The following is a 24,287-nucleotide window of genomic DNA, read 5'->3' as shown; positions in this document are numbered from 1 at the left end:
TTATTTGGTAGATTTAAGGGCTTTAAATCTGACCTCGAAATAATCAAGTTAACGTTAATATAAAGACAATCAAATAGGTTGCATGTTTTAACGACAATTCGCCGTCAAAAACGATTTTTATTTAAAGATTAACTCCAGGGGCCAAGATATACCGGGTTCACTTTCAGCCAAGCACAATTCGTGTGCTTGTCTGAGATGATTTGATAGACGATCTGTTGGCTGATTCAGGATTTGGGGAAATTGAACCAGAAATTGAATGGTCAATAGAGGCTAAGGGCCTCCTGGCGAATTCCGAAATACTTTACTTTTACATTTTGAAACTTTGAAAAGGTAAAATCTCTAAATTGAACCATGCTTTTGGTAAATAGAAATTATTACACGGTGCTATTCAATGTCTGGATGCTGACCAAATGTAACCTCTGATCTCAGGAAGCTGCTTAAGAATAAACTCAGTGCTTACCTGGTTAAATGGGGTATATAACAGTATAACACCGATCTAAAACTACCTCGAAAAGCACAAACGCAAACTGGCATGCGATGACCTCCTAGAAGTTATTAAATATACTATTTTGCGTTTTCCCTAAACGGCCCTCTTTTTAAATTTAAAATTTTTTAGCAATGTGTAAACTACGTTTCTTTTGACTTTAACATGTAAGAACCGAGGAAAGAGATGGTCTCCACTAAAGGTTGTTATGCAGATTAGCGGACAACCGCATCTGACACAACTATTTACGGTGCAAAGAGGTGCAAAGTATCATGAAGCGGTTTCTTCACTCAAGATGAACATTACAGTTGAAAGTCCTTCACAGTTATACTGCCACTTGTTAAGTCCATTCCAGCTCAAAGGGCATGTGTGTATGTGATCAGTGTTTCACTTTCAATCTGAATAAATATGCTTTTTCTATCCTGGTAACTGCGCTGTTACAAGCCACACTCCATGGAAAACGATTTATCTAGATTTAGTACTGCCTATGTTATGAATCTAAGGCTGCAGTAAGACTGTACTACCCGTCTAAGTAGAAGTAGGATCTGCAGATCACCAAACCCTATTGCGGACAGCCCTTGTCTACGAATTGTACCCTGGGTGCAGGAGAACGTTCTGTGTACGCATGCTTACAAACACACCCAGAGCTCGACTCTTAGCTGGTAAATCTTGAGCGTACAGGTCGAAAAATCCACATAATTAAAAAAAACCCTATACTTCGGTTTATAAAGTGCCCAGCGGGTCCATTAGACAGGCCCCTGACCACTTCTTAAACGCCGATTGACACTGCACTGGAGTCATACTCCATATGGAACTCGCTTTCCAATGATGCAAATTGTCAATATAATACATAGCCCGAGAAGAAAATATTCCACTAAAGTTTTGAATGAAATGTGAAAATACATGGCAGTGGTCAGTATCCACGTTGTGTGCTTACAACTCGTTAATAGAGACTAAATATTTCTGTTTCTCTCTGATTGTTTTTTGACTCTTGCAATCTGCTTCAAAGGTGTGTATTTGACTCCTTTTTACAAATTGGTTAGGCCAATACAATAATAAAAGTATTAAATAATAAAAATATAACAAATTATAGTTGGAGTACAAACTTATCCAAATTTTGTCTAACTGATACATATATCCAAAGAGAGGTCTTACCCTAAACTAACACTCATAAACGGAATTATACTAAATCAAGTACAACACTGGGGGACTAACACTGATTTTTAAGGTTAGGGCCTAGAGTATAGTCTTTAGATAGGTACAAAAGTGGCCTCCTGGTGATTCAAAGCTTGGACAGAGAGCAGTCTATAATATGTGAAAATAAACAACAACAGAGTACTGCAAACGTTATCCTGGAGACAATGGACAACTGGATGTGATTGGATATGGGTTGGGATTGCGCTGTAACTTACAAATGTATTATTGTGAACTGATTAATGCTTTATTAAAGTATTGGACAAAGGAATTTGATATAAATGCATTGATACATGTGTATACTTAAGGTTATGGTGATATCAATAGATCTGTTTGACTTACAAGGGAGTTAGGAAGAGTGTTTAGAGATTGAGGGTTGAGGGAAGAAGTCTACAATTGAGGTATCCAAGAAAGACAAATCAGAATATTTTGATGACCACTGCCTCCTCCTAGCCGACTGTCACCTACAGGATGATCAGAGAGTGGGCAGGGGGACATGGAAGCTGAACGTGAAACTGTTGACCCCGGGAAACATTGAGGAACTGAAGAGAGATTACAAAGGTTGGAGAACCGTAAAGCCCCTCTTTGACTCCCCAATGCACTGGTGGGAAGCCATCAAGGCGAACATCAAGAGGTTCTTCATCCTCAAAGGTGTTCACAAGGCGAGAGAGAGGCAGAGGAAAACATCCCGACTCCAGAAAAGCATGCAGAATCTTCTCCTGCTGCAGTCGATGGGGATCGATGTCAGGGAGGAACTCAGAGAGGTAAAGGACCAGCAAGCCTCGCTCTTTGCCTCCGAGGCCTCCAAGATCGTTTTCCGGTCCAGAGTCCGCTCCGTGGAGCAGGACGAGACTTGCTTGCATTTCTTCTTCCAAAAGGTGCACAGAGAGAGCTCTGTGATCAGCAGCCTGAAGGAAGAGGACGGCTCGCGGCCTCCCAGTCCTTCTTGTCGTCTATCATGGAGGTTCTAGATGACAGCAAGCGGGAGAGTCTGAATCAACCGCTAACTCTGGACGAACTGACAAAGGCTGTCCATTCCTTTGAGAAGAGTAGGACTCCCGGAAGTGACGGCTTACCGGTGGAGTTGTACTCGGCTCTGTGGGACTGGATAGGCCCAGACCTGCTGGAAGTGTACGGGGGTATGCGTCTGGCAGGCAGCATGTCAGACTCCATGCGGAAAGGCATCATCACCCTCATCTACAGCGGAAGGGGGAGAGGGAAGAAATCAAAAATTGGCGACCCATCTCACTACTTAACGTGGACTACAAAATTCTGTCCAATGTCATCGCCAATCGGGTCAAGTCAGCCCTGGAAGTAGTAATTCACCCCGATCAGACCTGCGCCGTGCCCGGCAGGAAGATCTCTGATAGCCTGGCGCTACTCAGGGATATGATCGCCTACGTACAGGATAGGGGGGTGAATACCTGCCTGATCAGCCTGGACCAGGAGAAGGCCTTTGACAGAATATCCCACATGTACATGATGGACGTGCTCTCCAAAATGGGGTTTGGGGAGGGAATCCGCAATTGGATCCAACTGCTCTACACAAACATCAGTAGCGCAGTTTCAATCAACGGGTGGGAATCAGAAAGCTTCCTGGTCAAATCTGGAGTCAGGCAGGGCTGTCCTCTCTCCTCCGTCTTGTTCATGTGCTGCATCGAACCCTTTGCCGAGTCCATCAGGAGGGATGCGGGCATAAGAGGGGTGACGATCCCAGGCAGCGGAGGCACTCAGGTCAAGGCCTCCCTATACATGGATGATGTCGCTGTCTTTAGCTTGGATCGGCTGTCGGTCCGCAGATTGATGAGCATCTGTGACCAGTTCGAACTGGCCTCAGGGGCCAGGGTAAATCGTAGCAGGAGCGAGGCCATGTTCTTTGGGAACTGGACCGACCGATCCTTTTTCTCCTTCACCGTCAGGTCGGATTACCTGAAGGTGCTGGGGATCTGGTTCGGGGAGGCCGGGGCGTGCACCAAGATCTGGAAGGAGCGTATTTCCAAGGTGAGGCAGAAACTGGGACTGTGGGATCGACGATCCCTCTCGATCGTGGGCAAAACCCTGGTCATCAGGTGTAAGGTGCTCTCGGTGTTGCTGCACTTGGCACAAGTCTAGCCCATACCTCGCTCCTGTGCCGTGACAGTCACCCGAGCCATCTTCCGCTTTATCTGGAGATAAAAAATGGACCGTGTCCACAGGGACACGATGTACAAATCTCTGGAGAAAGGGGGGAAAGGCGTGCCCAACATGGCCCTCATCCTGATGGCCACTTTCGTGTGCGGCTGCGTCAAGCTTTGCGTGGATCCTTGTTACGAAAAGGCAAAATGTCACTATGTGCTGAGGATGGGCCTGGCCATGCTGCCACGGAACACTCCATCCAGTTGGACTGTTCCGCCCCTCCTGTCCCTCGTCGAAAAGTTTATGCAAAAAAACATTTTCAACCACAAGGCGATCAGTAAGTGGTCCGCACCTAACGTCCTCGAGACCCTGCGGGAAAAGGAGACGATGGATCCTGTCAGTTGGTTCCCCGAGCAGACTATCAATATCATTTGGCAGAACGCCTCATCGCCAGAACTTTCAAACAAGCACCAAGATATAGCTTGGCTGGTGGTGAGAAGGGCCCTTCCTGTCAGATCCTTCATGCACTCCTGGACTCTCAGCGCAACCGCGCGCTGTCCCCGAGGAGGCTGCGGTGCAGACGAAACCGTCACCCATCTCTTTCTGGAATGCGCCTTTGCAAGGAAGGTCTGGAGAGAGATGCAGTGGTATCTGTCCAGGTTCGTCCCGAGCAGTTCCGTAACACAGGACTCTGTGCTCTACAGGCTGTTCCCGGGGACGCACACCGAGACAGACATCAACTGCTGCTGGAAGACCATTAACTCGGTGAAAGACACCCTTTGGTCTGCCCGAAACCTGCTGGTCTTCCAGTGCATGGAGCTGTCCTCGACCGAGTATTGCAGACTGGCACATTCCAAGGTCCAGGACTACGTGCTCAGGGATGCACTGAAGCTAGGTGCGGCCGCTGCAAAGGCTCTGTGGGGAAAGGCAACCATTTAGAGCCTTCCCGCCATTGTATACCGAGGGGCTGCAATCAGGGAAAACCCCCCCGGGCAGAATGTAAAATTCAAATTGCTGTAATGTACCTGTAATAGCACTATTTGAAGAGGATGGAATTCTCCCAATACCCTGGCCAACATTCCTCAGTCAACCACCACCACCAAAAACAGGTTATCTGGTCATTCATTCATTTGCTGTTTATGGAACCATGCTGTACCTGTAACGAATCTGTAATGTACCTGTAATGAATCTGTAATCAATAATCTGTATTGAGTATAATGCAATGAGACACCCCAGAGTGTCATGAACTGTAATTATGTACAATGTGTTCATTGAACTGTACTTGATTTAACCTGCAAATTGTATAATCTGTATTGTGTACATTTGGAATGTGATATGACAACTGTATTGTATGTTTTGCTACAAATTTTATGAATAAAGTATATTTTTTGAAAAAAAATATTTTCTGAATGGTAGGAAACTAGAAACTATGGAGGAGCAAAGATATTTGGATGTCCATGTAAACAAATCATTAAAAGCTAGTGGACAGGTACAAAAAGCAATCAAAAAGGCTAATGGAGTGTTGGCCTTTATTTCAAGGGGGCTGGAATACAAAGGGGAGGAAGTTATGCTTAAGTTGTATAGAGCATTGGTCAGACCCCATCTGAAGTACTGCGTTCAGTTCTGGGGATCGCACCTCAGGAAGGATCTATTGACCTTGGAGGGGGCACTTGCTGCCATGACAACATAACAAATCTTAAAAGAAGCACCTGTTATACATACCAGCCATTAACATTTTATGCTGACAGTGAAGAGTTTGGGTCTTGGTCTGCGTGTCAGCATTTGCTCAGAAAAGGAATCAGCACAAACTCTCCCATCAACACCACTCCTATTGCTAATGGAAGTGTTTCTGGCTGCTGCATATTGTAGGCAGAATTCCCACATGAACAGGAATTGCCACCTACAGTATATAGCACCTGAAAACACTTCCATTATCAGCAGGTCTCGGATAGGAACTGTGCGGAGGGGAGGGGGAATGGATGGCAGTGTAAAGGAAAGGAAAAGAAAGGGGAAAATGGATGACAATTAAAAGAAAGAAAGAGTGCCTAATCATGTCCTTAGGTCACCCCAAAACACTTTACAAACAATGAATTTCTTTTGAAGTGCAGTCACTGCTGTTATGTAGATAATGCAGCAGTCAATTTGCACACAGCATGGTTCCATAAACAGCAAATGAATGAATGACCAGATAACCTGTTTTTGGTGGTGGTTGACTGAGGAATGTTGGCCAGGGTATTGGGAGAATTCCATGCTCTTCAAATAGTGCTATGAAATATGTTATGTCCAGCTGAGCAGGAGACAGAGCCTCACTTCAACATTTCATCTGAAAGATAGCTCCCACAGTGCAGCATTCTCTCAGTAGTGTGCTGAAGTGACAGTTCAAAAGGACAGTGGGAAAGAGGGATAGATGACAATAAAGGAAAAAGCATTGAGGGAAGGGGAAATGAAAGGGAGAGAGAAAGGGGAGAGAAATGAATGACAATGAAGGGGAAATGGAAAGCTGGAAATATTGGGGAGAAGGAATGGGACTAAAGCTGGGATTGGTGATTTGGAGATGGGAGAAGTTGGAAGCAACACTTTGGGATGGGGATTGAGGAAGTAGAGTGCTATCATTAATTGAGGCGGGGAAGAAGAGTGCCAGCAAGAAATGTGGTGGGGGGGGGGGGGGGTAAGCGTGATAGCCTCAACTGATATGGGGCGGGGGATGTGGTAGCCTCAACTGATATGGGGTGGGGGGGACAGCATTAGCATGAAATGGGGGGCGGGGAGGAATAGTGTCAGCCTCAACTGATATGAGGGGGCAAGAGTGTCAACATGAATTAAGGGGCCAGGAAGAGTGCCAACTTGAACTGATGGTCTCAAAAAGGAGAAAAGAGTGGTTAGAAAGGGAGAGGAGTGCCAAGTTGAATTGATGAGGGAGAGGGAGAAGAGTGTCACCATAAACAGGGGTGGAAAGCAGATACCAGTTTAAATTGATGGAGGGGAGGAGTGCCAGGTTGAAATGGGGGAATGGGGAGAGGAAGCAGAATAATAGTGTGAGCTGGGAGGGTGGAGGAAAAGAGAGTGTTGCTATGACAGGATGGGGAATTGGATGGGGTACAATGTCTCTGTGAACTGGCTCTGGAGGGGACAGAGTGCCTTTGTGAACTGGGGTGGGGGTTGGATGTGATTGATGGTCTGTTGAAAATTTAAATGTAAATTTGTTTTTCCTATTTTTAGATTGAACATCTTTCAATTGTGAAGTATATAAACATTTAAAATTAGCCAGAATGTATCATTTTAGATGTAAAAATTCAAATTTTCTGGAGGAGCTAGCCCCTAGGCCCCCTAGAAATGCATGATCAATTATGTGCTATCAACATTTGTATTTCCCTCGTCAGGATTTCACTACCGATGCTTTTTCCCTCCTCCAACATGTGAAGCAAAGGTTGTGTAACTACTCTTTAACATGTTAATGGAATGGACAGGTGGCAGATATAATTTCATACAGAGAAGTGTGAGCTAATGCATTTTGGGAGGAAAAACATAGAATGGGATTATACACCCAATGGAAAGCCACTGAGGGTGTGGATGAACAGAGGAACCTAAAGGTGCAAATATATAATTCCTTGAAAGAACGAGTGCAGGCAGAAAAAGTCACAAAAAGGGTAATAGCATTTTGGGATTTATAAATAAGGTCACAGAGTACAGGAGAGAAGAAGCAATGATAAATTTGTACAAGACAATGGTTAGGCCACAGTTAGTATACTTTGGGAGCCCAATCATAGAAAGAACATTAAAACCATTCTTCATCTTTGAGTGCTAGTGGCTTGCTATTTGACCGGAGATGGGAAAGTGAGGGGAAATAACAGCCAAACTCAATTCTGTGCTCACCCAATGTCCACACACACACACACACACACTTTACAGCAGGAATCAGTGGGTATGATCAGGAGTGAGTCATCTGGCTGATTTTCAATTCGCTAACCCAGAAGAGCTGAGGCCAATGGTAACATTCCTACTGGTATCCCAGTCAAGGTCAACTAATTAAGCATAGACTGGGGATTCAACTGGGGGAACTATTAAGGCTTGATTTCCCACCTCCCACCAGAGGAGGGTAGGGGTGTGACTTCTATCTGCTACCCTGATTTCATCAATGCAGGGCAGACTTCTGATGGGATATCTGCCACCAAGAGGGAGACCACTGCTGCCGAAGAAGGAAGTGCGGGCGGTGCTGCAGCGGGACACTTTCTGCACCAGAAGAGAGGAGGCCACTTGAAGGGGGCTGAACCGAGGCCTAAAAAAATGATAAGGTTGGAGGTCAGAGGAGAGGGAGAGGCACCCACCACTGGGCCCTCTCCCTCCAAAAGGTGCATTAGTGGGACTTCCGCAGCTGCCTCAGGGACTACTGCTACCTTACCTGGCAGGCTCTGGGGTTAGAGCCTGTAACAACAGAAGGCAGCAGCAATGGGTGGGTTGTTGGGCCTTGCCTTGCTGCTGCCATTTACATGTGATGGGCCAGTGAAGGGGTGGCTGGTGGCCTTCCCTTCTGGAGCATGGGAGGAAAATCTAGGTTAGGGCGGGGAGGCACTGGTAGGCCTCTCGCCCAATTTTCCTTGGTTTTGCGCTGCTAAAGCAGAGAGAAATCCAGCACTAACAGTAAGAGTTATAATTATCACCCAGCAATGGATTCTGTATATTTAAGAGTGAGCATCCGCAGTTTAGGACTTATATGAGCTATTGGCACGTGCGTATCATCAAAGAACTCTGGCTCATTTGCCATGTACAACGTGTTTCTGGAGCCTGTCCTATTTAACTATAGGGGTGAGCTTTTGACTAAACAACTACTGGCATTCCTAACAATCATATAAAAGTGTACATTATAAACAGTTTATCTCAAACCAGGCTGTAAATGCTCAATCAAAAAAGCACAGTTAACGGCAGACTTCCTTTAAAACTGAGTAATAAATTCAAAGAGGACTTGTTAAAAAGTAACAGAATGGCAGAACATTGCAAGCCTTTGAATGACTTTGTCTCATTACCCTTATTAATTGGTGAGGTAGGGGAGTGGACTTTTTACACATTAACTTCTTAGGCCTGATTTAGGATGATCAAACCGGAATTGTTCTCCCTAGAGCAGAGATGTTTAAGGGGAGATATAATATGGGTGTTCAAAATTATGAGGGGTTTTGATAAAAGTAAATAGGGAGAAACAGTTTCCATTGGCAGGAGGGTTGGTAACCAGAGGTCACAGATTTAAGGTAATTGGCAAAAGAACCAGAATGGAGATAAGGAGAATTTTTTTTTATGCACGGAATGCAGTGCCTGAAAGGTTAGTGGAAGCAGATTTAATAGTAACTTTCAAAAGGAAATTGAATAAATACTTGAAGGAGAAACCGTTGCAGGGCTATGGGGAAAGATCAGGGGAATGGGACTAATTGGGTCTTTCAAAGAGCAGGCACAGGCACAATGGGCCGAATGACCTCCTTCTGTGCTATATGATTCTATGATTCTATATGTCAATTCAAATAACCTGCTATTTGATTAATCGAGAGTTGAGTTGTATGGTTAGAGCAATTCATAGATAATGTACTACTTCCTTTCATCTTTTGTATAATAAAGATTCCAGCCTTCAGAGTAAGGATTTTCAGCACATCACCTCCTTAGGTTTTGCATCACCCTGTGGTTATTTTCTACACTGGAAGCTGTTGAGCTTCTATTGGATGCTTTGTCGGACCGCCATGTTTCTGATCCACAGCCAGCACAGGAATTCTCAACTTTGTTTCTTCTCCAATCACATTTGATTTTCAGTTTGAGTGTGGCGCTTGAAAAGCTCCACTGGCTTTTCCGATGCGAGCTTTGACATCTGACATGCAGTCTCCATCATCTTGTACCACACAACAGCTTCCAGTGTAGCTTCTTAACATCAGATGGTTAAACAAAGTGACAAACAAAAGTGTACTTTATAAAGCACAGATGTCACCATTGACTATAACAGTCCGGAAGAGAAGATGAACCCACACTGGTCACATTCTGAGAATGCCTGACACAAGGATCCCTAAGCAAACATGGAAATGGAAGCCATGAGGAAAAAGAGCCTGAGGTCGACCAAGAGGAACTCTACACAAAAGTCCAAGACAGAATTGGACGGCATTGATTTGGTCACTGCATAATGCCCCTCAATGGTGCAGGAAGAATGATGATGATATGATGATGATATAATTATTTTGTGTGGATTGGGGCATAGGGAACAGGTGACATTTATTAAATGTAATACATATTTAGATTAACATAAGTATTGGATAAAAGTGACATGAATGCATTCATTTTTACAGTACATTCGGGTACATTTTGATAATCAGTATTTGTACATCAGCTGTAAGATGCATTTTTTAACATAATTACTTTGCTCTTCTTGATTTTTTTATTTCAGAAATGAACACTGCAAATCAATGTTCGGGGACAACCTCAGCAAAACAGGCCAAACTGGCTAAAAGAGGCCCAAAACCCAAATATTATTTTACAATAAGTTATAAAGACTCCTGTAAACTCACATCAAGCCAAATGTTACCACAGTCTAGAAAAACAAAGTGTTATCCATCAAAGCAGATTATGCATTGAAGGTTTTTTTTCACTTCTATCAAAAAATAATTAATTATCATGTAATTGTTATTTTTGATTTATTCTGTTGGCACACTAAATATTACTAAACACAATAAAGAACTGCAAGCAATTTATAAAGATTACCCTTATCTTACTCAATAAAATGGTTTTATCATTATTTTAGAATTGTTAAAAAAAACCTTATAGTAATCTCTATATTGACGATTCTGTTTTAACCTCGGCTTTAACAGGGAAAGATAATTTAACAGTGATAATCCCAAACCAAGGAAGTGCTGGCAGGCACAGTCTCTTGCACCATCTGGTGGACAGTTCACAGTTAAGTTCTTAAAGTTCTCATATACCCCTTGGAGTTGATGAAACCAAATACTTAATGGAAATAACATAATTTTCAAAGCAAAATAGAAATAAAGTTTTGGCTCAATTGCTTTGTATGTGAAAATGTCACATGGAGTAAAATACCGCCACAGACTTAATGGGCCGAATGGCCTGTTTCTGCACTGTAGCATTCTCTGATTCTGTGATTGCTTCTTGCTTATGTTGCCTTTTGAAGAGCTGACACAGTTTGTAGTGCTCTCACCTCTGACTCAGAAGATTATGGATTTGAGCCCAGCACAAAGACTTGGATGCATTGTTTAGACTGACATTCCAGTGCAGTACTGGAGGAGTGCTGCATTGTTGGAAATGCTGTCCTTTGGATGAGATACTAAACTGAGGTTCTGCCTGCCAATTCAGGTAAACAGAAGATCCCATGGTATTATTTGGAGAAAAGCAGACAGTGCCCTCATCAACATTTTCTCCTTAAGTAATGCCACCCTAAAACAGAGTAATTAATCATGCATCTCATTGCTATTTATGGGATGTTGCTGGGACAGAATGGTTACCACATTTGCCTACATAATGACAGCCACTGCCCTTCAAAAGTGCTTTCATTGTGTGGGACATTTCAAGGTAATAAGACACAGTGTAAATGCCAGTACTTTTTCTTTTATATTAGATTTAAGGACAGACTGTTCTATTTATATTTTCAGCTGTATGACTTTTCCTATGATGCAGTTTTGTCAGAAGTCACTGTTTTGTGGATTTCTTTTCTCTTTGAAAATCCTTTCTCTTTGGTGAGTGGAACACAAGAAAGAGGAAGAAGGAAAAGAAAAATAGTTTTAACCTCAAGAAATAAATGGTATCATTAAGAGGCACCTTATTTTTTCAGTCTTTGATAATTTGTTCGCTAAAACAATACTACTCAAAGCTGTAATATAACCACAAGAGGCTGCTCAAATTAATACTATTTCATTACAGTATAAAAAAATTACAGTTGGATACCTTCTATCAGAAATGACCATTGAACCATAGAACCATAGAAAAGATACAGCACAGAAGGGGGCCGTTCGGCCCATCATGTCCGCGCCGGCTCGAAGAACAACCAGGTGGCCATCCTAATCCCAACTTCCAGCACCCGGACCGTAGCCCTGCAGCTTACAGCATTTTAGGTGCAGGTCCAGGTACTTTTTAAAAGAGTTGAGGGTCCCTGCCCTTACCACCAATTCGGGCAGCGAATTCCATACACCCCCCACCCTCTGGGTAAAAAAGATTTTCCTCATGTCCCCTCTAATCCTTCCACCAATCAGCTTAAATCTATGTCCTCAAGTTCTTGAACTCTCCGCTAGGAGAAACAGGTACTTCCTGTCTACTCTATCTGGGCCCTCATAATTTTGTACACCTCAATAAAGTCTCCCCTCAGCCTCCTCTGCTCCAAGGAAAACAACCCCAGATTATCCAATCTCTCCTCGTAGCTGCAATTTTCAAGCCCTGGCAACATTCTTGTAAATCTACTCTGCAGTCTCTCCAGAGCAATTACGTCCTTCCTGTAATGTGGTGACTAGAACTGTGCACAATACTCCAGCTGTGGCCTTACCAGTGTTTTATACAGTTCCATCATTACATCCCTGCTTTTGTATTCTATACCTCTGCTAATAATGGAGAGCATTCCGTATGCCTTCTTCACAACCTTATCTACCTGTACTGCCACCTTCAGGGACCTGCGCACATGCACTCCAAGGTCTCTCACTGCCTCTACCCCTCTCAATATATTCCCGTTTACTGTGTATTCCCTTTTACTGTTTGCCCTCCCTAAGTGCATTACCTCACACTTCTCCGGGTTGAACTCCATTTGCCACTTTTCTGCCCACTCCACCAACCCATTGATATCTTCTTAGAGTCTACAGCTATCCCCTTCACTATCAACTACACGGCCAATTTTTGTGTCGTCTGCAAATTTGCCAATCATGCCCCCTACATTCAAGTCCAAATCATTAATATAAACCACAAACAGCAAGGGACCCAACACCGAGTCCTGTGGCACACCACTGGAAATGGATTTCCATTCGCAAAGACATCCATCGACTTTTACCCTTCTGCATGCAGCAGAAATATTAACCATTTTTTTTCTTTACAGCTGCTGACTGATCTGCTCTGTATTTTGGGCATTTTCTGTTTTTATTTCCAACATTTGCAGCTTTTTTTCTTTTTCTGTGGTAAGACTTCTGTTTGGATACTTAATACTGTACATTATTTCTAGCCACCTGGTGGTGAAAGTAGATCACTGCATGAAAGGTTTTCAAAAACCTTTAAAGTTCAAAAAAGCTAATGGGGGCGATTAACATTTCAAATGTACATTGTGTGGGTGGTGGGCAGAACAATTGCACAGCCCGCCCAATGTCACTGGTGGGAGGCCCGATCGATTTTGGTGATCCGGCCTCGTTTAAATAAAATTGACGAGCTGTCAGCGCTGTTAGCCAATCGGGGGTGGGAAATTGGATGGCTCCTCCACCGAGCTGAGCCGACAGGGAGACATTAAAGGGGAAGGGGAGCAGGTGATAGTGGGATGGCCATTTACATTTTTCTTGATCATGTTTTCCAAGCGGCTTCCAGCAGTTCCTTTAAGGACCACTGTTTTAGCTGCTCTACATCCATTTCCAATGGGGAAGGATTGCGCAGTGTGCATTCCGCCCGGTGGAAGCCCAAAATGGCATTGGTCCTAAATACGTCACAGGGGCTTGATTTAAAAGTGTGCGTGAGGCTCCCACCTGTTTCTGGCGGGAGCACTGGCCGCCTAAAGTGAGGCCCACTCAAAAATCATAACGGGCAGGCCTCGGATAGAAACTCTGCGCCGAGTTTTCTTTTTCAGTTTTCTTCTAGTTCCCGCCCGTTCACGTTACAATGAGACAAAAATCACCCCCAACGGTGAAGATACAGAGAATATCTATCGGCACTGAAATGAGACAAAAACAGTCCAACACACTGGGTGCAGAACCCACCCCCCCCTCACCTCCTCCGGCCACCAGGACTCTTTTCTGATGAAGGGTCCACAACCGAAGTGTCAAACTGCCTCTTCTCCCCCAGGTGTCGACACTCCACATCCTAAACAACCCTTGTTGAAAAGAAAATGTGCAATGTAACTAAGGTCTGTAGTTACATAAGTCAATGTTCAGGCCAGAGGGCTACCCAGAGGATACTAGGGCCAATTCTGCAGTTGGACCAGGAAATGATCCGTACTCTGAATATTTCTAGGTTCAATCAATCATCTCTCTTCATGGCTTTCAGATGTGCAGAAGCACTAAGACACTTGGGAGATGTGTGGGAAATCATGAGGGAGGCACCATTTTTTTGGAGGCTGACTAATACAACAGAATGGCTAGAGGTGGTTCCAGGACTGCCCTTTTTAGTAAAGAGAGCTTGGAGGTTTTATTAAAGGAGATGGCACTGAGGAAAGTGGCAATTTTTGGGGGAGAGGGAAATAGAGGTAATGTACAGAAAGCATGATGGGAGGTAACTGATCAGCTGCTTGCTGTCCACTCAATACATCACCCATGGGAGTAAATGAAAATGTTCTCTAGACTGAGGAAAAGTGCCAAAGTAGGGAACAGTGATGGGTGTCTACTGAAAGCAAGGGAATGGCTATAATTATGCATACGCCACTCAGCCCACAGTATGCTACCAGGTCTGCAATGCAGCCTGCAAAACAATGGCCCACCTCTCACTGCTTATACCTCCTAAATACCTAATCTGCACCTCCAACTTGGTAGCTGCCAAAGAGTTAAGCTTCCTTTCACTCAAACTCTGACATGTTCTCTCACCAACTCACTATAGGGCTGTAAACGTGTGGCTATATTGGGGGACCTCTGCCATTACGTCGATGGGAGCCTGCCAGAATGCCTGTAATCTCCACTGAGATCTGGATAAGGCAGGTCCCAATCATAGAGTGATGTTTCAGGATGGTCGTTTGGGGACGGAGCCTCTGTCCACCCCTACAAGGTCATTGGTGCAAGGGACTAAGGGGATTCCTTAAGCTGGGAGTTCCTGTGTCCCAGCCGTCAGTCAGGATCAGGGGTTGGGCTATTGCAGGTACTCATACTTCACTGACAGGAGCAGATGTAGGAACCAACTGGCGGTCCAGGTTGGATCAGGTCCTGAACCTCCAAAGATGATGGGTGCGATTTAAAAAAAACTTTTACAAATGCTACTAACACAAGGGGCCACTGGGAACAGTCTCTTCACCTTTCTGGGGAGGAGGGTCAGACCTGGCATCCTCCCCAGCCCGGCAAGCTTCAGCTTGTGTTTCCAGCCTCTCCCCTGGGGAGATGAGTGCCCCAGATCTGTCCCAAACTACCAGAGACATGCTACTTGTGAACCATTCCCCTGACCCTGTGATCTTTGGCAGGGTCAGTGGCAGAGGCTGAGAGCGGACACATCCTGGAACCTACGCTGGAATGCACCCCTCTATGGATTTCCTAGGCCTATATGTCTTCTAGAACGACTTGCATGCTCTCTTCTCATTCTTTCATATCAGGTGCAGTGTAGTTTGCTCATTGGGGTTCCTCTTGTGATACTATCCCATTCTCAAAGGGTCTCCATTCTCTTTTCAGTGAACCTGCTTCAGCCTCTGTGAGGAGCAGGCCCTCCAAATAATTGGAGTGGAGGTCAATGAAGGAGTGGGTGAGAGACAGCTTTGTGACTTCATGCCAACCCAACAAGGTAAATGTTTGATTCAACTTCTTTATCTTGCTCGCACCGAACACTCAATCAGTGACTAACAGGCAGCCACATTTGCCCTTCTGTTGCAAGGCACTATAGAGGCCTTGCTACAGTGTGCACAGCTTGTATACTCTAAGCTAACACATCTTCCCTTTCTTGTGTGAGGGTATCCCAAGATGAAGAAGCTGGCACTAGGGAGGGGCAGGAAACAACCTCATCACATAAGCACCTATCATGGACTCAAGACCCTCCAAATACCAGCCCAGATACATTAACTTCAGGAGAACTAGATAGGGATAGTCAGAAAGGAGCACTGGCTGAAGCACCAAGCACCAGTCTAAGGGAACAAGTGAAGGTGGCAGCAGACAATACAGAAGGAAGGGATGGTTAGGGCCACACCCGTTGCTGCTGTGGGGTCTACAGTTTTGTACCTTACTAAGGCTGCATGACAAACTGCACTTATTAATCAGCAGAAGCTCTGCTATAAATCTATAACAATTATATCACTGTTAGATTATTCGCTTGTGCATTATTTGTGTAATAAATTTGCTCCATATTTTAACTTTAAACAAAATGATCTTAATGTGACTGAAGTGGAATCTTATGATTTTGTATGTAAGGCTGTTTCCAGTGGGGTTCCGCAGGGCTCAGTACTAGGTCCCTTGCTTTTGTAGTATACACCAATGATTTAGACTAAAATGTAGGGGGCATGATTAAGAAGTTTGCAGATGATACAAAAGTTGGCCGCGTGGTTGATAGTGAGGAAGCAAGCTGTAGACTGCAGGAGGATAGCAATGGACTGGTCAGGTGGGCAGAAAAGTGGCAAATGGAATTCAGTCCAGAGAAATGTGAAGTAATACATTTTGGGAGGGCAAACAAGACAAGGGAATACGCAGTAAATGGTAGGATACTGAGAAGAGTAGAGGAACAGAGGGACCTTGGAGTGCATGTCCATAGATCCCTGAAGGTAACAGGACAGGTAGATAAGGTGGTTAAGAAGGCATACAGGACGCTTTCCTTTATTAGCTGAGGAGTAGAATATAAGAGCAGGGAGGTTATGCTAGAACTGTATAAAACACTAGTTAGGCCACAGCTAGAGCACTGCATACGGTTCTGGTCACCACATTACAGGAAAGATGTGATTAGACTAAAGAGGGTGCAGAGGAAATTTACGAGGATGTTACCAGGACTGGAGAATTTTAGCTATGAGGAAAGATTGGATAGGCTGGGGTTGTTTTCTTTGGAACAGAGGAGGCTGAGGGGAGATTTAATTGAGGTGTACAAAATTATGAAGGGCCAAATAGAGTGGATAGAAAGGACCTGATTCTCTTATCAGAGAGGTCAATAACCAGGGGGCATAGATTTAAAGTAATTGGTAGAAGGATTAGAGGGGAGTTGAGGAGAAACTTTTTCACCCATAGGGTGGTGGGGGTCTGGAACTCACTGCCGAAAGGGTGGTAGAGGCAGAAACCCTCATCACATTTAATAAGTACTTGGATATGCACATGAAATACCGCAACCTACAAGGTTATGGACCAACAGCTGGAAAGTGGGATTAGGCTGGATAGCTCTTTCTCGGCTGGCACAGGCAGAATGGTCCGAATGGCCTCCTTCTGTGTCATAAATTTCTATGATTCTATGATTCTAGAGGGTATAATTTCAAAGTCTGCAGATGGCACGAAACTCGGAAATGTAGTAAACAATGTGGAGGATAGTAACAGACTTCAGGAAGACATAGACAGACTAGTGAAATGGGTAGACACATGGCAGATGAAATTTAACGCAGAGAAGTGTGAAGTGATGCATTTTGGTAGGAAGAATGAGGAGAGGCAATATAAATGGTACAATTTTAAAGGGGGTGCAGGAACAGAGACCTGGGGGTGCACATACTTTGAAGGTGGCAGGACAAGTTGGGAAGGCTGTTAAAAAAGCCAATAGGATCCTGGGCTTTATTAATAGAGGCATAGAGTACAAAAGCAAGGAAGTTATGCTAAACCTTTATAAAACACTGGTTAGGCCTCAACTGGAATATTGTGTTCAATTCTGGGCACTTCACTTTAGGAAGGATGTCAAGGCCTTAGAGAGGGTGTAGAAGAGATTTATTAGAATGGCGCCAGGGATGAGAGACTTCAGTTATGTGGAGAGACGGGAGAAGCTGGGGTTGTTCTCATTAGAACAGAGAAGGTTAAGGGGAGATTTGATAGTGGTGTTCAAAATCATGAATTGTTTTGACAGAGTAAATAAGGAGAAACTGTTTCCAGTGGCAGAAGGGTCGGAAACCAAAGGACACAGATTTAAGGTGATCAGCAAAAGAGCCAGAGGTGACTTGGGGAAACATTTTTTTTACGCAGCAGATTGTAATGATATGAAATGTACTGCCTGAAAGGGTGGTGGAAGCAGATTCAATAGCAGCTTTCAAAAGCGAGTTGGATAAATACTTGAAAGGAAAAAAATTACAGTGCTATGGGGAAAGAGCAGGGGAATGGGACCAATTGGATAGCTCTTTCAAAGAGCCGGCACAGGCATAACGGGCTGAATGACCGCCTCCTTTGCTGTACCTACTGTGATAATCCATTGCTTAATAGGAATTACCACACAGGATTTGCTGTTCATTTACCTAGATGTGCTACCAAAAGCTTACCTAGATCTCAAAGCAAGGATAGACACTCTTGAAGGTTTGGGGAGTTGAAATTGGAGTTGGAATTCACCAAGAGTGATCTAAGTTATGAAAGCTGAAATAATTTAGGCTATGAAAAAGATGCACAAATGAAACACTTCTTTCATCTTTTCTAATTCACTTTACACTTGAGATCAGTTTTGTTCTTCTTCTCTGCACCATCTCCAATGGTTGTATTTGTTTTTTGTGGCACAGTGACTAGACTTTGACTTTTGGAAGGTCCCTTACTAATATAAAATCGATCTGATCCCTATTTGTTTGGACAGAACTCACTTTCCAGAAGAGAAAAAACTAAAATTCTTTTTAAAATGTATGGCCAGTGGCCAATCAAAACTGTAAAAGCAGCCCTGAAGAGTATGAAAGCATTATTATAAAAACAGAACATAATAAAACATTTATTTCATTTAACTTCTGTCAAAAATAACAAAAGAAATACCACTAGCAACAGCTAAAAAACCAATATGGAAAAACATTTTATAAAGTATCTTAACAATTTTGTTGTCTTCTTTGATGAAAACTCTCTATTTTCATAGAATCGTACTGCACAGAAGGAGACTATTTGACCTATTGTGCCTGTATTTTGATAAAAATATATGCTGTGATAATTTCTATTTTTTTATGTTGCAATGGGCTCTGCATTTGTTGCATTTAAAGGGACATTGTTGATCCATAAAATAACTTGAACTACCCAAACTTTGGCCCAACTCAGGCATTTGCAGGCATTATGTTCTTGCTCCCTAAAAAAGGACAGTAACAACGATACACTAATGTACCAAATGGATCTCCATACATGTTTGTCACCATTTTACCTATCCCACCATAAATTCATCTTCCTGGCAATCTGCATAATTCACTACTGATCTATTGGTGGGATGTATCCACATCTCTGGAGGTGGGGTGTTGGGAAATTTCTCAGGATTCACAGCAGCGTTGGCTGTGCATTTACATTTCCTACTGACATAGCGGGGGAAATGGGCCAATGTTATCTCAATGGTCTATTGAAGGACTCTGTTCTCTCTCACAGATCACAACACAGGACCTTGCAGGGCAACATGAGTGTCATCTATTGCCCCCGGGTATTCCGGCCCCATCATATTGGTGCCTTTCATTCGAAACTGTATGAATTCCCTAGCTCTCCTGAAGATCGTAACTGTGACCCGGTAAGTGCATGCCTGGACGGCTCCCCGGGTGATGGTTCAAAGGTTCCTTGTGGCTGCTTGTTCTAAGATCAGCAATCACTGCCAACAACTTCTCTAAGCTGCAGGCCAGTGTCAGCTGATGCTGGCAATAGATATGCCTCATTTATCTTGGTGTACATCACACTGGGTCCAATGGCACTGCAAATTATGGGATTGTGTCCCACCTATGCTATCCCCCCCAACTTTAAAAATATTTAAATAAGGTCCCACAAGAAGGGGCAGGCAGAGAAAATGGAGGCCCCAAGCCTGACCATAAATTACAGTCCTGCAAAAATGGGGCATAATTCCGATGCAAGCGGGTTTGGTCCCAGTGTACAGCCAACAAAATTCCATTGTGTCATTCCAATTCTGGCAGAATGCTGGAAACAATTTGGGGCTGATAATTATAACATTTTCAGCTTTGAGGAAAGAAACTGGTGCTGGTATAATTATAGATATCTTTGAGAGATACTGCAATCCTAAATGAAGTGTGACACAACCATGGTGGATTTTTCACATGTGCACAGAGATGGGAGAAAACACTGATCAGTATGTAACCAAATTAAGGACTTGCAGTAAGGCATGAACTTGGTGAACTCACAATATCACTAATAAAGGATAAAATAAACTGTGGAATATCAGAGGTTACCATCATAGAAAGACTGCTATGAGAGCAGGATATGATGTTAAATACGACAGTACAAATTTGTAAGGCAGCAGAAAGCATAAAAGAACGATCCAGAACTATGCAGAGAGGAAAATTGAACTATTAAGGTGGTAGTCAAGAAAGACATGAAGGATCAATCAATAGACAAGAAAGAGGTCAAGGAGCAATCAAATGGGAAATCTGAAAAGCAATCCATCAAAGCTAAAATAGAGAGAGAAAAGAAAGAATTGTATGAATGGTGTTGGACCCAAAAGTAAACCCATCCATTTGGAAAGCCTGCATAAAATAAAGCAAACATAATCACAATGCAAGCTTCCAAATGAAGGTATGGGCTAAATCAGGCACATACTATAGACAAAAAGTAATTGAAGAAATCTTATGTGGCTGTAGTAACAGCAATTAAAGAAGAAACACTGAAAATTCAAAGCTAGTAAAACGTAGAAAAGAGCAACAAAAGCAGAAGTTTTATTTTGATAACAGAACTAGCTCAAGGGCACTGAGGCCAGTGGAGTACCTTACTACCCCTTTAATTCAGATCAGCTAACTCAGTACAGCTGGGTATGGAACCTGCGAGCATCTGGTCTGCAAGTCATTGGCAGTCTTATTGCTGTATGATTGTTGATATATTTGGAAACTTATGAGAATTTTTTGCAATTCATTTTGAAGATGGTTTGCTAAACTTTAAAAGGGATTTATGCCAGGGAAAATATTTTAATACCTTTAAAGCAATAAAACACACAAACTTTCCAGAACATCACGAAAAGAGTTTCTGCATTTAAACATCTAAATCCATCTTTAATTTGCTTCTGATGGTCAAGGCAGGTAACTTAAATCCCACGAGGCATCCACAGACACTCAGCAGCTCACTTACCCCTGCCCCTGGGAAAACACTTAGCAGAAGTACAAGGTTTGGAAATACAGCACACCAAATATATCCCATTACTAAGGGGAAAACATGAGCTACGTATACAACTTAGTTTTAAGTTCTTAAATTTGGTTGAACTTTATTTCAACTGTATACATAATTTTCTTGGGATGGTGTAAAATAAGGTACTGGTTGATGAAAGAAATGGGATCCATGAGTTAGTACACAGGCTAGTGTTGCTGAAGATGTATTTGACTCTTGCATAGTGCACATGTAACACTGACAATGTCAATGATTTAGGGGAATGGAGCACTTAGCTGGTATTCTCTTCTCCAAGTCTGCTGTATGCCTCTTGCTGCCTGGAATAGTGGTTCTGCAGAAATATCTTCTGGGGGCTGGTCATCACCTGGCGTTGCCCTCAGTTGTGGATAGGTTTCCTGCTCCTCCTCCTACTCCATGGTTATGTCTCTCTGAATGAGAAAGCTGTGCAGCAAACAATAGACTATGAGGATCATGGAGATCCTGACAGGGAAGTTTTTAAAAAATTCGTTCATGGGATGTGGGCGTCGCTGACGAGGCCAGCATTTATTGCACATCCCGAATTGCCCTTAAGAAGGTGGTGGTGAGCTGCCGCCTTGAACCGCTGCAGTCCGTGTAGTGAAGGTTCTCCCACAGTGCTGTTAGGAAGTTGTTCCCATGTGCCTGCTGCCCTTGTCCTTCTAGGTGGTAGAGGTTGCGGGTTTGGGAGGTGCTGTCGAACAAGCCTTGGCAAGTTGCTGCAGTGCATCCTGTGGATGGTACACACTGCAGCCACTGTGTGCTGGTAGTGAAGGGAGTGAATGTTTACAGTGGTGGATGGGGTGCCAATCATGCGGGCTGCTTTGTCCTGGATGGTGCTGAGCTTCTTGAGTGTTGTTGGAGCTGCATTCATCCAGGCAAGTGGAGAGTATTCCATTACACTCCTGACTTGTGCCTTGTGGATGGTGGAAAGGCTTTGGGGAGTCAAGAGGTGAGTCACTCGCCACAGAATACCCAGCCTCTGACCTGCTCTTGTAGCCACAGTATTTATGTGGCTGGTCCAGTTAAGTTTCTGGTCAATGGTGACCCCCAGGATGTTGATGGCGGGGGATTCGGCAATGGTAATGCCGTTGAATGTCAAGGGGAGGTGGTTAGACTCTCTCTTGTTGGAGATGGTCATTGGCTGGCACTTGTCTGGTGCGAATGTTACTTGCCACTTATGAGCCCAAGCCTGGATGTTGTCCAGGTCTTGCTGCATGCGGGCACGGACTGCTTCATTATCTGAGGGGTTGCGAATGGAACTGAACACTGTGCAATCATCAGCGAACATCCCTATTTCTGACCTTATGATGGAGGGAGGGTCAGTGATAAAGCAGCTGAAGATGGTTGGACCTAGGACACTGCCCTGAGGAACTCCTGCAGCAATGTCCTGGGGCTGAGATGATTGGCCTCCAACAACCACTACCATCTTCCTTTGTGCTAGGTATGACTCCAGCCACTGGAGAGTTTTCCCCCTGATTCCCATTGACTTCAATTTTACTAGGGCTCCTTGGTGTCACACTCAGTCAAATGCTGCCTTGATGTCAAGGGCAGTCACTCTCACCTCACCTCTGGAATTCAGCTCTTTTGTCCATGTTTGGACCAAGGCTGTAATGAGGTCTGGAGCCGAGTGGTCCTGGCGGAACCCAAACTGAGCATCGGTGAGCAGGTTATTGGTGAGTAAGTGCTGCTTGATAGCACTGTCAACGACACCTTCCATCAGTTTGCTGATGATTGAGAGTAGACTGATGGGGCGGTAATTGGCCGGATTAGATTTGTCCTGCTTTTTGTGGACAGGACATACCTGGGCAATTTTCCACATTGTCGGGTAGATGCCAGTGTTGTAGCTGTACTGGAACAGTTTGGCTAGAAGTGCTGCTAGTTCTGGAGCACAAGTCTTCAGCACTATAGTCGGGATGTTGTCAGGGCCCATAGCCTTGCAGTATCCAGTGCAATCAGCCGTTTCTGGATATCACGTGGAGTGAATCGAATTAGCTGAAGACTGGCTTCTGTGATGGTGGGGATATCGGGAGGAGGCCGAGATGGATCATCCACTTGGCACTTTGGCTGAAGATGGTTGCAAACGCTTCAGCCTTGTCTTTTGCACTCACGTGCTGGACTCCGCCATCATTGAGGATGGGGATGTTTACAGAGCCTCCTTAGTATTGTAAAATGTCCCTGATCTGCCCAGACATCTAAAGCATTGCTTAAAAATGCCAATAGTGTATTCAATAAGGATACTGGTGGCTGTATGGGCCTTCTTGTATTTTTGATCAGCTGCTATCATGGTTGTGTTAACAGTGTCAATAGCCAGGGCTGGAGGGTAAACTAAAGTCTCTCAGCGGCCTTCTTGGCATCTTCTTTTTCTGTCAAACAAACTTGGCACAGAGAATTGTCTTAAAAGGAAGGCATCATGACTATTGCCTGGGAAGTAGGTTTTGACTTGTTTGATTCAATTATGATGGTCACAGATTACCTGTAAGGAATCTTACAACACCAGGTTATAGTCCAACTGTTTTATAACTGTCCAACTAATAAAACAGTTGGACTATAACCTGGTGTTGTAAGATTCCTTACATTTGTCAACCCCAGTCCATCACCGGCATCTCCACATCACAGATTACCTGCACATCGATGGAACGGAAGCCCTTGTAGTTCCTGAAAGGCATGGCATTGTGTGCAAGCACCTGGAAGCCAGTGATAATGTCCTGAATTGTGGGGAACCTTGTAATACGAAAAAAACGCCGTTCCCTCGAATTTTGCTTCCATTTTTCCATGTAGAAAGTGATGAAGTTGATTGCCCTGGTGAGCAAGGCATCAGTTACCTGTTTGATAAACCTGTGAACTGCAGATTAACTGACGTTACTGATGTCCCCTATGGTAGCTTGGAATAAGCCCAAGGCATAAATGTTCAAGGCTGTAGTGACCTTCACTATCGCTAACAGTGCTGTCCTTGTGGTGGAAGTCAGCTTTAGGCATGTGGCAGAACTCTGTCACTGCCTCCATGATGAAATGGAATCAAGGCAGGCAGGTTTCCTTCAACATTCCCAGGTAGGTGTGCTTAGATCCTTACACACGACGGTGTGGGTAAGAGCAAGGTTGGGTACACCGCCTCTGGTGAAAGCAAATCTGCATCACATCTCTTCTTTCATCCTCTTCCAAATAATGCAAAAGAGAGGGATCAAGACTGGAATTCCCATATCCATAATGTAATTTGTAGCAAGGAAAAATCTCGTTACTAAAATTCTTGAATAGAAACATGCAAAAAAAAATGAACACTGAGAAAAGGATATTAAGTTCATTTTCTTATATGCAGGAATTCAGACCAGACACAATTTCCTTTTAAATATGCAGATTCCTCTCAGCTGAGAATGTGGTTGCCCATCACTGCCTGAAAAAACTGGGAATAGAATGAG

The sequence above is a fragment of the Heptranchias perlo genome, chromosome 15 (assembly GCF_035084215.1).
Source record: "Heptranchias perlo isolate sHepPer1 chromosome 15, sHepPer1.hap1, whole genome shotgun sequence".
Classification (NCBI taxonomy): domain Eukaryota; kingdom Metazoa; phylum Chordata; class Chondrichthyes; order Hexanchiformes; family Hexanchidae; genus Heptranchias; species Heptranchias perlo.
Note: the sequence above shows the minus strand (reverse complement) of the source record.